Here is a 13,712-nt window from a genome sequence, read left to right as displayed (position 1 = left end):
AACCTTGAGACCCTGCTGTTCATACTATAGGGGAACCTTGAGACCCTGCTGTTCATTCTATAGGGGAACCTTGAGACCCTGCTGTTCATACTATAGGGGAACCTTGAGACCCTGCTGTTCATACTATAGGGGAACCTTGAGACCCTGCTGTTCATTCTATAGGGGAACCTTGAGACCCTGCTGTTCATACTATACGGGAACCTTGAGACCCTGCTGTTCATACTATAGGGGAACCTTGAGACCCTGCTACTGATAATATAGGGGAACCTTAGGCCTTGCTTTTTCCAGTAAGGCTTAAGCAAACTATCTAATACTCTGGAGCACCGGACTTGTGTTTTACTCTCTGATGGCCCCTATAGGGTCATTAAGCCATGCTTAAATGTATCTTGCATATCTAAATAAATTACAGCATTTCCAAAAATCTTCTTTTATTATCTTCTAATTGTAATACAAAGGGTTGGATTGCCCCCCAAAAAGATCTGAAATGTTGTGACTTTGTGATAGATTCTAGAGGGTAACATCTTATATCTCTCAGGACCTCCAGTAGTCAGATATTTGTGCTACATTTCTCAGAGGCTCATATCTACTTAGAGGAGTGATGGCAGAAAAAGACCAAGTTGTAGATTTTGTGCCCTTTTTTTGTTTTGTTTTGTTTAAGATCTTTTATAAATTTTTGTTTCGTTATTTTTTTTTACTTAAACCTTGCTGTCCTTGGAACTCTACAACTGTTACAAGAGGATTTGATTTATATTTTTATATTTCAGATTTTGTTTATGTTTTTATATTTCAATTATATTTTTGTATATTTTCTCTTACTGTGGGAACGACTGTGCAAATCCGAGTGTGTTGTTTAGCACACCATCGTGTGCTAAGAAAAGGAACTATCGGCTATTAAATCACGTCCCCAAAAACAAGTCGTGAACCATAAAATTACAGTCTAAGAGTCTTTATTAATTATAAATATATTACATAAGATGAGCAACGTACACAGGACATATTACACTGGACTGTCTGTGTTTTGAGTCCTGTATGTGCTGTATCAGCCGAACACATAGATAGGATCTCTGAGAAACAAACAAAAAAAAGGATTTATTAGAAAACGGAACATTTGACTATGGCCTCCAAAACAATTTAGCGCTTTATGCCATTTTCTCTTATACTTTTCCCCCACAAATGACAATTTCTCTCATAGTCCACAGCAGGGGCGTAACTAGAAATCACAGGGCCCCATAGCAAACTTTTGTATGGGGCCCCCGTGATTGCTAGTTATGCCACTTGCAGAGCCCACCTGAGAGTGACCCTGCAGAGCCCACCATAGACTCTCTATAGTGGGTTCTGCAGGGTCTTAGATGGGGTGCACACCTCGTCCCCGCCTCCTCTTCTATCGACGGGCCCCGCCTCCTCTTACATCACTGGCCCCACCTGCTCTTAGTTTGCTGGCCAGTGATGTAAGAGGAGGCGGGGTTGCTCTTAGGCGGGCCCCGTCTCCTTCACTGCGAACGCTGGCCTCTTCTGCCGTAGCTGCTGGCTGTCACTGACACAGCTCCGCAGCGGCAAAGAGGGGAAACGCCGCTGCTGAGCTGTATCTGTGACAGCCAGCACCCCTACATTCCATAGCGACACAGGCGGCCCACACGGCATCAGAGGGATGCCCTGGCCGGGGCCCCTCTGTGCCCTGGCCCCATAGCGGCTGCATACAGTATAGCCCACAGAGCCCCAGCGCTCTCTTTCTCTCCCCCCATACACCTCTCTCCCCCCATACACCTCTCTATTCTCTCCTTTCTCCCGCTCTGTACCTGGCTTACTTCATTGAGTTCCTTTGATAAGACGAGAAGTAGAAAGCTCACATACTGGAAGCAGTGAGTTAACATTACCGTATGTGGAGGGATGTTTGAAGATGTTTCATCTCTCCATCATGTAAGTCAGGCCTGCAAAATGAAAAAAAAATATATTAATAAATATAACGCATGACTATTCACTTTCAGCTATATTAAAGATGGCCTGTGAGTATTGCTACCCAATCAGAATTTCCTACTTATATGTCCCATGTCGGGCGCGCGCTTGGTGCCTTTGCCTGGCAAGGTTGTTATTCTACCTCGATGTTTTTCAAAGGCACTCAGAAAAAGTAGGAATGTTGATGGTAAAATTGACATTCCTACTTTTCGGGCCAGATTCCACCTATTCCAGCATGATGAGATGCTGGAACGCGCTGGAATTGGTGTCAATCGGCTCTTGGGAAATCCCTCCAGTATGTTTAGCCAGGCCTGCAAAATGTCAAAAAGAAAAATGTATTAGAAAATATAACGCATGACTATTCTCTTCCCTGCACTCTTCTCCTCTGTGCCGGTCTGCTTTCTTCATGTGCCATCGCCTGGGATCAAAAGCAGACTACTCATGGACTGGATGTCTTGGTACTGCTGCAATCCAGGCATGTAATAGGAGATCATTTGTATAATGAGAAATCCGCACTTACAAGGTATGAGGAGGGGAGGATTTGGCATCCTTGCCGGACTCATTCGGGGGGGATTAGGAAGGGGACAGCTCGGACCTCTGTAAAATTGAAAAAAAAGAAAGGATTTGTTAGACTTTATAACATGAAAATTGCATCAAAGGCAGCCTGTCAATTCCATTGCAATACTTATCACTTTAGAACTGATTGTCATTTGTCATATATACGTTTTTCCCCAAAATGGCAAAATTGATGTCAGTTGGGTTTCTCCAGAGTAGCACTTGGCCTAATACTTGGCAAAGAATTTGCCATACAGTTTAGAAATAAGTTTCTATATGCTCAGCCAGTGCCACGAATGAAGAAATGTTGGGTACTGAAAGCATACAAATGCCAAAAAAAGGGAGGAAATGACTTTACTAGGAGCCCCCAAAGAATTTACAGGGCCCTCAACGGGATGTTCCAACTGGCTGACCGCTGTTGAGCAATTTTAAAAAGTTGTCGTAATCATTTGATCTTCCCCCCGGAGTTGGCACTAATAGCAGATTCTGCAATCACTGCTCAACCCCCCCGCCCCTAACACTACGGGGTACTTACCTTAGAGGTCCGGCTGCCTCTCCTGCCACAGCAGAAGACTTCCCTCAAGCTCCTGCGCAGGTTGGAAAGCCGAGAAGGAGCTTTGTCGGTGCTCGGCTCACGAGGAGGGACTGCGGCTGCAGGAGCGCTATAGGGGGAACTAAAATATATATGAATATTTTTCATTTGTTTTTCTGACAAGTCACCTGTCTCTGCCGGGAGAAGATCGCGATCTGAGCGATCCGCGGTTTGTGATCAGTCAGTTCTCCATCTATAGAGCCGGCGTGTGACAGCGGTAGGTGTCGGCCCTAACTATGGAGATGAGTGCATTTTCCTCTGCCCATAGTTCTCCCTTATTGTAAATGTCCTACTTACCTTGTCAATGCCGGTGTGAAGATCACTCGCAGTCTGATCTGAGATCTGCAAGCTCTTTCAGCAACGAAATTGCGGAGTCTTCTGGTGCTGTAAAAGGGGAGGAGAAGTACGTAAGATTCAGGACTTGATCTTTTATATAGGACTCTTAAGTTGAATCAAATCAATTTGTGAAAGCTAAACTTCAGGAGAACAGCTACAGATATGGATTGAATAGATACACGGGAGATGTTTTATCTGCTAAAAGGTTTGTGTATCACCTCCTCCTCTCCTTATCTCCATTACACAGGAGGAAGGTGTTCTGTAGTTCACAGAAAATAGCTGGGAAAGCTGATAACAGAGGTGCCCATGCGTAGGAAGTTACAAAAAGGACTCAACATTTTTGGCAAAATCAAGTATTTTTTTTGTACTTGTTGGCAATGTGCAAAGTCTAAAAGGGAAATAACTCATGTAGCCGTGACATGTACGGCATGGCAAACCGAAATATATTCAATTTCTATTCTCGGGTTTAGATTTCTTTTAGAAATCTGACTTTGGGCTTTTTATGGTCTACAATAATGTTTGCTTTCAAAGCATATTGGCCCCCCCAAAAAATCTCATTGCCTCTCTGAATCCAAACCTTTCCTTAAAGGAGAACTATGGGGTCAGGGCTTTTCCCCATAGTTCTCCTAAGGGTAACGGGAGGACACAAACTAGCGTCCTCACCCAAAGCTCAGTATACCGCGAGCTACAGCTTGCGGTATACTGAGACCGCCGCAGCGAGGACGGATCTCGACATTACTGGATCCACCCAGCTGTGTGAGTGACAGCTTGATCTGCCTATCTTGAGGCAGAGCCAGCTGTACCCGCCCCCTCCCCCGTCCGTTCCGCCAGTCAGCGCTGGAGGATCGGACAGTGGAGGGGGGGAATCCCCGCCGTGAGTGACAGTCACAGCTCTCTGCAGGGAGATGATCGAGAAGTGAGCGAGCGACGGTATTTGTTCGCTCACTTCTCGATCTACTGAGCCGACGTGTGACAGTTTCATTGTCACAGGTCGGCTCTAACTAAGAGGCTGAGTGATTTTCAACCGCCTCATAGTTCAGGGGGACTGGCATGGACGGAGGGGAAAGGGGGTGTCTGTTGCTGCTCATATTTCTAACCTTCCTATCAGCATCGTGAATGTTATATTGTGCAAAGGAAAGAGTTATGTGGAAACTTACACGTTGGAGAAAGCGTCTGAAACACTTGTGGGCACCTAAAATTAAAAAACAAATGGAAAGTTATGAAACAAGCCCATATATAATGATCAAATTATTTCAACTATTTACATTGAAGTGAAAAAAAAAGGCAGAGAGGAGAGTTCCGTCATGGGCAGTGTCAAGGTCACATGACCCTCTCTCCTCCAATAACAGTGCGCTATCGTCTGCATTAAACAGGGGTAATGGAGACTACACACCACAGGCCACATTTTGTGAATGGGCCATATACCGGCCAACGCTTTGTGTACCCCAGCAAAATATATCCGAGAGCAGATAGCGATATCCGCCCTCCGTTATAATGAAACTGATAGACTTGTGTTGTTTTCAGCTCCATTAACTGGTGAAGAAGTATAGAGGCCACTTACATTGCCACGTGTCTGTCTGCTGCTGGGAGTTGTTGTCCTCAGAAGGACAATATTGAGCTCTTCGTTCTCAGGAATGCTATAAGAGAGATTGAAATAGAAATTATCGTCACATCGTTTGCTACATTTTTGACCATAGAAGCTGAAAAAGACTTCACAAGAATCACAAAGTGATGTGTTTGTTTTTTTTTTACTTACCTCTTGAGATTTGGGATTTGGCGAGGCATTCTTGGTCGGTACATGAACCTCTGCTCATGCAGAACTACTCTCACCCTAAAGAAATAGGAAAGAAGTCAGTCAGATCTGTGTTCTTCTCAGGGGGGTAACAATAGCCATAGCAGCCCATGCGGCTGCTATGAAGCCTGTGGGTGGAAGGGGGCCCCATGAAGGATTGCTGAAGTTTCTGTTGGCCCTGTACCCCTTATGGCATTTCCAATCAAGAAGAGTTGATATCAGATGCAGAAAGCTCTCCTGCTACCTGTCTTTGATATAGATTTTAAGGGTTTGCCATGGGGCCCAATTAAAACTTTGCTATGGGGCCCCACGATCTGTAGTTATGCCCCTGGTTCTTCTGTAACTGTTTAGAATGTGAAGATGAATTTTGGTGATTTTTTTTGTTTTGTTTCTATACAAGAATGTGTACTTACCTCTCCTGAACATTTCTTTTCAGTTCTGCTTCCCTCTCCTCCCTTTCCTGCTTCTCCAACTTTTGCTCCCTCATCATGGCAAGCTATAAAGAAAACAATAAGATGGTAAGTCGAAGTACAGATTTTAAAGTGGAAGCTGAGAATCTATGTAAGACGTGTAGAGGTCACTTACTTTGATCTGTCTGCGTTCTTTGCGCCCATACATATCGTGGTAGATGACGGTAGGATTGCCAGGTAAAATTCTCAGGCCGGGGGTGACCCTCAGCTCCTCATTTTCATTGATGCTGTAAGAGAAATAAAAAAAGAGATTATTTTCTCAAGTTTTAGTCATTGGAAGTAACAACTGAAAAAAATGTCTGGGCTGCTGGGCCGGGCCAGCAAGGTGTACTGTTAATAATATACACCAATCAGTTACTGCCCGGCTAAGGCGATTTTTTAAAATCATACGACCCATTACTATTGGGTATGGTCAGGGCCGGATTTCCCACAAGGCCAACCGAGGCCCGGCCTTGGGGAAGCAGGGGTGTGGAATACCTATCTCCCGACGCCCGGGATTACAGGTGGGGGAGAGAAACGGGGATCCGAGGAGAAGCTGGAGACTGTGCCGCTCCTCTGGGCCCTGCTGAGCCGCAGCTGTGTTGGCTGCCTGGCGCCCCTGTTGCCAATGGCATCCTGTGCTCACCGTGGCAAAAGGGGCAAGGGGGCGCAGCCAGGCCGCCCTGGCTACACCCCCTCTCTGCTGCGCCTGAGGCGAGTGCCTCACTCGCCCCATGGTAGCTACAGCCCTGTTGGGTATGGTACTGGCTCCTCTTTGAAGAAAGCCCCTTTACCCTCCGTCCAAGCCAGATGTAGCTCGCGGTATACAGGGAGCGCCGCAGCGAGGACGGATCTCAACATTTCTGGATCCACCCAGCTGCGTGAGTGACAGCTGGCTCTGCCTATCTAGAGGCAGAGCCAGCTGTACCCGCCCCCTCCCCCGTCCGTTCCACCAGTCAGCGATGGAGGATCGGACAGGGGAGGGTGGGAATCCCCACAGGGAGCTGTGAGTGACAGTCACAGCTCTCTGCAGGAAGATGATCGAGAAGTGAGCGAGCAACGGTATTTGTTCGCTAACTTCTCGATCTATTGAGCTGACGTGTGACAGTTTCATTGTCACAGGTCGGGTAGAACTATGAGGCTGAGTGATTTTCAATCAGCATCATGAATGTTATATTGTGCAAAGGAAAGATTTCGTGGGACGGAGTGGGGGGGGGGGGGGGGGGCGCATTGAGGAACCTGGCATTGGGGCAGCAGAGAGAGTAAATCTGGCCCTGGGTAATAGAGCCATAGCTAGCTCCTTTTGCCCCTGACATTTCACTTTTGAAATAGAAAAAGAGGGTGAGGACACAAAGTCCTCTGCCCATACAGGTGGGGGAGAGAAACTGGGATCCGAGGAGAAGATGGAGCCTGTGCCGCTCCTCTGCTCCCTGCTGAACCGCAGCTGTGTTGGCTGCCTGGCGCCCCTGTTGCCAATGGCGTCCTGTGCTCACCTTGGCAAAAGGGGCAAGGGGGCGCAGCCAGGCCGGCCCTGGCTACGCCCCCTCTCAGCTGCGCCTGAGGCGGGTGCCTCACTCGCCCCATGGCAGCTACAGCCCTGCTGGGTATGGTACTGGCTCCTCTTTGAAGAAAGCCTGATCATGTGACCTATCAAAGTCACATAACCAACTCTTCCAATCACAAAGCTCTCTCTGCCTCGTGGGACGCTGCAGGTTCCACACCCCAGCCCACATTTTATAAATGGAACCTTAAACTGCGGCTATCTGATCACACCCCAGCCCACATTTTATGAATGGAACCTTAAACTGCGGCTATCTGATCTCTGCAATATAACGGCCCCCAAAGACTTTCTATGTTACCCAAATTGGGTTTCCAACTTACCTGTTCAGGATGGGCCAATAGACAGGCATGCCGGTACTGTACATGTGCCTGCGCTCGCTCATGTTCTTTCTGGCAATCTGAACAAACCGCCTTTGGAGCCATTTTCTGTTGACAACATAAGAGAAGTGTGTAAGATTTGGGTTCTATTCCAACTTATACAAATGTAACCACTTTCAAAGCTTTTGTGATTAGTACAGGAACTTTTTTTTTTCTGCATTTGTCAAAAGCATAAACTACTAACTCTGTGACAAGTTATGTTTATAACTATTTAAAGGGAAGCATAATAGTTTGGGGTTTTATTTGATCTTAAATGGTATCATTTTTAACTGATGTTGAATGTCTTTTTTTGTGTTTTTTTTACTATTTATATAAAATCTTTGTGTTTTCAAATAAACATTTAAAACAGGGCCCTCATATGACATGGAACTCGCAGAGCTCTATGGGTTTTCTAATAGGAGAGCTCAGCAGGAGCTGATTTGCTTTCAGATTTTGCTTTCAGATGGCCTATTCAAACAGAGCAGGTAGGGGGGAAGGAACGGAGCCTGTGTTCTGGCTCTTTCACTTATTTCATAAATGTCAACTTAAAGGAGAACTATGAGGTGAGTGAAAATCACTCAGCCTCATAGTTCGAGCCGACGTGTGACAAGGAAACTGTCACAGGTCGGCTCAATAGATCGGGAAGTATATATATATCCAGGGCCGGCCTTAGGCATTTAGGCGCCCTGTGCGATAGCTTCGTGACGAAAGATTTTTCGCCTGTCTCAGGACCAAACCTTGAAAGACTGAACCCGGACAGAAGTGTGTCTTTTCCAGCGACATAAACGGTGAAACTATATAAGAAGTAGAGAGGTCACTTACTTGGATCAGGACCAATCTGAGCAGACAGCGATGCTTACGCATTAAGACCTCATACTGGGTGCCTTGCACGAGGGAAGCCTGGATCTTCAGGTACTTGTCTTCAGTGATCCTGTAAAAGAAATGAAAAATAGTTTATTTTATGCGTTTTATTAATGTGCACCGATCAATGACTACCCGGCTCAATAGAGTGTTCATCATATGTCCACTCAGGGCCCCCCCATGAAGAGTGGCAGACCTGCAGGCTGCATACAGGTGATCTCATCGCCGGGATCACTTGTACAAAACAAATGGTGGCTTCCCCGCTGTACATATAGCTCTCCTTGCCCATAGTAGGGCTAACTGTAGAAAACAACTACCCACCCCGTGCCCGGAACTGCATGTCCCGGGCATCGGAAGATAGGAATTCCACACTCCTGCTGACCTCTACTCCCTGCTGCTCCAAGGCCGGGCCTTGGGTGGCCTTGTGGGAAATCCGGCCCTGTGTCCACTACTAGTGGGTATGGAGTAGTACGCTCCCCTTTGATGATACCCGGGACTAGTAGCCAGCCACTTGGCCTAAGCACTTTCACATAGCAGGGGAAGTGACATCACCACTCCCCAGGACATGGAAATAGCCGACTTTAGTGCCAGGTGTGGAGGAGCAAGGAGCTGCAAGGGAGGGTTTATGTGGGTCAGAGAAGGCTACTCTTCTGCATTAAAGAGTATAAGGAACATTTTGGAGGGAAGCCTGGTTATGTGACCTTCCTACCTTACCCAAATTCAAGATCCAACTTACCTTTCCAGCATGAAGAAGCGTTCATGAGTTTCAATTTTGAATAGGGCTTTCTGGTGTCTGAACTCAGGATTTCCCAATCGGGAGAACCTGGCCCTCAGTTTTTTTCTATTGAAAACAGGAAGAGAGGTACATCAGATGCGGTTTCTAAGGAACTTGTTTGTACATTTGTAAAAAAAAAAAGCATCACATCCAAACCAAAAGAGAAGTTATGCTTATAATACAATGCGTATTTTAGGAGAAATATAATGGTTTGGGGTTTTATTTCAGCAAAGCAGATGAGAACAGCTTGTAAAAGGAGGCTAGAGCTACATCTGCTGGCTGGAATTATATTATATAGAAATTCAATATATACAATGTATATTATTTTGTCATTTAAAGCAAGAATAGACAATTTCTGAGGCCGGGCCAGCGAGGTGCACTTTTGATTAATATGCACCAATCAATTACTGCCTGGCCCAATAGAGTTTTAATCATATGTGTGAGAAATGATCCGCAACCCTACATGACGGTAAATATTCTAAAGCACGGGTAGGCAACCCTGGAACTCCAGCTGTGGTGAAAACTACAAATCCCGATATGCTACTACATCTGGGAGTCATGGCTGTAACTGTTAGTCATGCAATGCATCATGGGACTTGTAGTTCCACAACAGCTGAAATGCCGTGGTTGCCTACCCCTGTTCTAAAGGAGACTCTGTCACTTTGCCCATGTAAGATAAAATAACCGTGTCTCTGGGACCCTAACCCCCTTTATATTCTGGTCATAATCAACCTCCCTGTGGACAAAGTGAGAGGATTATGTAAGATGCGAGTTTTTGAAACGTCAACAAAAAAGAAGTTTGGGCTTTACATACACTTGTACTTACCTCTCCTCCTCTCTCCTCTGAACTCTGTTCACCATGATAGGATCCTATAAAGAAATAAAAGAAGGTCAGTTGAAGTATAGATTTTAAAGTGGAATTCCACTGAAATCTTTTTGTTTTGGATAGAGTAGGGCAGGGGTGTCAAACTCAGTTTAATCGTGGGCCGCATCAACATTATGGTTGCCCTCATAGGTATCTGTAAGACTATATAAATGTACAGGGGCGTAACAATAGCCATAGCAGCCCCCACGGCTGCTATGGGGCCCGGGGGTGGAAGGGGGCCCCATGAAGGATTGCTGAAGTTTCTGTTGACCCTGTACCCCTTATGGCATTTCCAATCAAGGAGAGTTGATATCAGATGTACAGGAAGAGATTATGTGGACAGCTCTCCTGCTACCTGTCCTTGATTAAGATTTTAATGGGTTTGCCATGGGGCCCTATTCAAATTTTGCTATGGGGCCCCATGATCTGTAGTTACGCCCCTTTAAATGTATCTAATCTTTATCATAATTCCCTCTGCATTCGATTATCACTGGTTTTAGTAATAACTTAATACCTAGATCTGGTAGGGGGGCGCATTGAGGGACCTGGCCTTGGGGCAGCAGCGAGAGTAAATCCGGCCCTGTTAACGGATTCCCCACCAGGGGTTCTAATCCTTCCCCACTCTATCCAAATATGTGGAATAGGGGGCCATAAAATACAGCTACTTACCAAGAGTGTCGACGAGGAAACTGCGAGTCGCTGACTCAAGCGTTTAGCAATAGCCCCTGATCAGAAACGGGCAGAACGCTTGGAGAAGTCTCTGATATCTGTAGAAGCGATTAGAAGGACGAGTCCTCCAACCGCTGTCGCGATCAGAAACCTGTGATACTAGAGGATAATAAACACTAGGCCCCCGACAGCCTTAGAAGCCGTCAGAAGGAACGGGCCCCCCGCCGCCCCCTCCTCCAACGACCCCCGGCAGCAATCGAAAACCTGTGCGTCACTCCTCAATAGTAATCAGAAAAATGTGCGACTCTATAGATGACCAGAAAAAAAACCAAAAGAAGTCTCCGACAACCGTTGAGGTCGGCAGAAGGAACAAGTCCCCCTGACAACCGCGCTAGCGATCGAAAACCGATAAAGACGCTTTCGGGAAACAACAAAAGTCACTTTCCGAACGCAAGACGCTCCTGAAAACCGCAAAGGCAATCAGAAGGCACCTGTAACCTATAAAAGGAGGAAAATAACAAACAAACAGCATTTAGTATTCAATGTAATGAGATATCACACAAAGTCATGGAGCAGAACTACGACTTCTGACCATCATTACACAGGCGCAGGATCTAATCCTCCCCACTGACAGAGGAATATGGGGAGCGGAGTCCCACTTTACTATGTTCTAGGTGGGGTTGGCAGGTGATCCGCCATCATATTTATAACATCTATCTCTCCCTCTATCTACCCCTCCATCTATCTACCCCTCTATCACATGTATGAGACAGATATGAATATCATTTTTAGAAGTATGATGATTATATAATAGAGAACAATTGTATCTATTAAATAATCATCATCATTATAACAATGATATGTATATATCTGTCTAATAAATGTCTTTATCTCATATAAGCCGACATTTCAGGTCACACACATGTTCCATATCCTCAGCACTGAACACACGTCTACTTACAAGAAACTCGCTGCAGGTCTGACTCTTATCTGGCACTTGTCCCTCTTTCATACTGCTTTGTCCCAATGTTATGAGAGTGGGCGGAGCCACGCTTGTGATATCACAGGGCTCGTCATGTGACCGAGCCAAGCCTTATCTGATTGGTCTAAGGATCCAATCAGTGCCCAAGCCAAGCCATGAGCCCCTGTGCAGTGTGATGGGGATAAATGATGGGAATAGGAATGGGACCCATAGAGGAGGCAGCCAGGAGCCAATTCTGCTTAATGTGAACCTAAATTCTAAACTTACAGAGAGGTTTTTTTTTTTGTACAGATGGGGAAATATTCTATATTCTCTATACTGAAAAGCTGGCTAGTTAGATGATATCATGGTCAGCTTTTCAGTACAGAATCTAGAATATTTCCCTATCTATAGATAATAGATAGATATGAATTGGGATATAGTTCATAGATAGAAAGTAATGACAGGTTCCCTTTAGTATACGGCACTGCCTGCGACTTCTGCGCACTGTGCGCTTCAGCATGCGCTGACCCCGCTCTGTCATGTGACGTGGCCTACCACTTCGTGGCTGAGTTGCTGTTGTTCCCAGTTGCTTCCACTTTGTTATAATACCGCTAACAGGTGACCGCGGCATATTTAGTAGCCAGGAAATGTCACAAAACACCTGAATCCAATGATTTGGAGGGGTGTCCGCAAGACCGGTACGCAGGCATTGATGTGCCATGCGTTCCTGCGCAGCTGATCGCACTGCGGCCGGAGGGTGTGGCTGCGGTGCCATTGATTTCAATGCACCGCCACGCCCCCTCCCGCCCCAAAACAAACTGAGCAGGCTGGAATGTGATCCAGTGTGTTCCGGCCAGAATCGGGCTGGAAAACGTACAGAGGCTGGTGTGATTAGCCGGAAGAATTCTGAGACTGCAGAAGTCATTAAAAGTATTTTCAATTGTATGCATGTAAGTTCTAAGTCTGTGTATTGTATGTACCATCAAAGTGGGACGGATGGAGCCGAAAGAAGAAGCGGCTTCTGGGGACGGACAAGATGAAGCCCGGAGGAGTGATGGAAAAGGTAATAAAACTGCTTTTAATGTTCCCCTAGACCGGGGCAGGCAAACTCCTACCCTCCAGCTGTGATGAAACTACAAATGCCATCATGCATCTGCCTCTGGGGGGTGATTCCTGTAACTGTCAGAGTCTTGCAAGGCCTCATGGGACTTGTAGTTGCACCAGTCTTGGAGTGCCAAGGTTGCCCACCCCTGCCCTAGACAAAAACAAGCATTTAAACCTTGCAGGGGTGGGGTCCAAGGCTACTTTAGATTTCCCCCGGAGTTCCTTTGAGTCATTTCCTTTCTGCAAGCACTCCAGTATTGGCCCCGGACCGGTTTCCTGATGGTGTGTCAGCACAGCCGCTTGTAATCTCCACTAGGGGCTCATCTGACAGGGTGACAGCGCAGGAGCACAACTAGGAGATTATTATTATTATTACACAGGATTTATATAGCGCCAATATTTTGCGTAGCGCTTTATAATATAAGGAAGATATTACAGTCACAATACAATTCAAGACAAGATGGTAAGGAGGGCCCTGCCCCTGAGGGCTTACTACTAGGAGATAGTGACAGAGCGTTGTCACCCTATAACAGGAAGCGCCTGAACAAGAATCCTTATGGCATGATGACCAGAGATGAATGTATTATTTATTGAAAAATTACATTGATGTGAGATTTTTTTTTTACATTTCTTGAACAGACCGTTGTATTTGTACATGAAGCAGATATTCTGCTCAATCTAGATACATTTTATAAGCACCCCCCCCCAGAATATAGTCCCTGGGCAGCAGGTGCTGAAATGAGCTGTCATACCCATTTCCTGCCAGTGGGGGGCAGTGTCTGCACAATCAATATACACTCAGCAGTAGGGGGGCTCCAGACCAAAGTTCTGGGGTCCTGACTTGCTGGAATGATCAGAAATGGATTTACTTTGATTTCTT

The sequence above is a fragment of the Nanorana parkeri genome, unplaced genomic scaffold, assembly GCF_000935625.1.
Source record: "Nanorana parkeri isolate BGI_ZX_2015 unplaced genomic scaffold, ASM93562v1 scaffold17, whole genome shotgun sequence".
Classification (NCBI taxonomy): domain Eukaryota; kingdom Metazoa; phylum Chordata; class Amphibia; order Anura; family Dicroglossidae; genus Nanorana; species Nanorana parkeri.
This window is presented reverse-complemented; position numbering follows the sequence as displayed.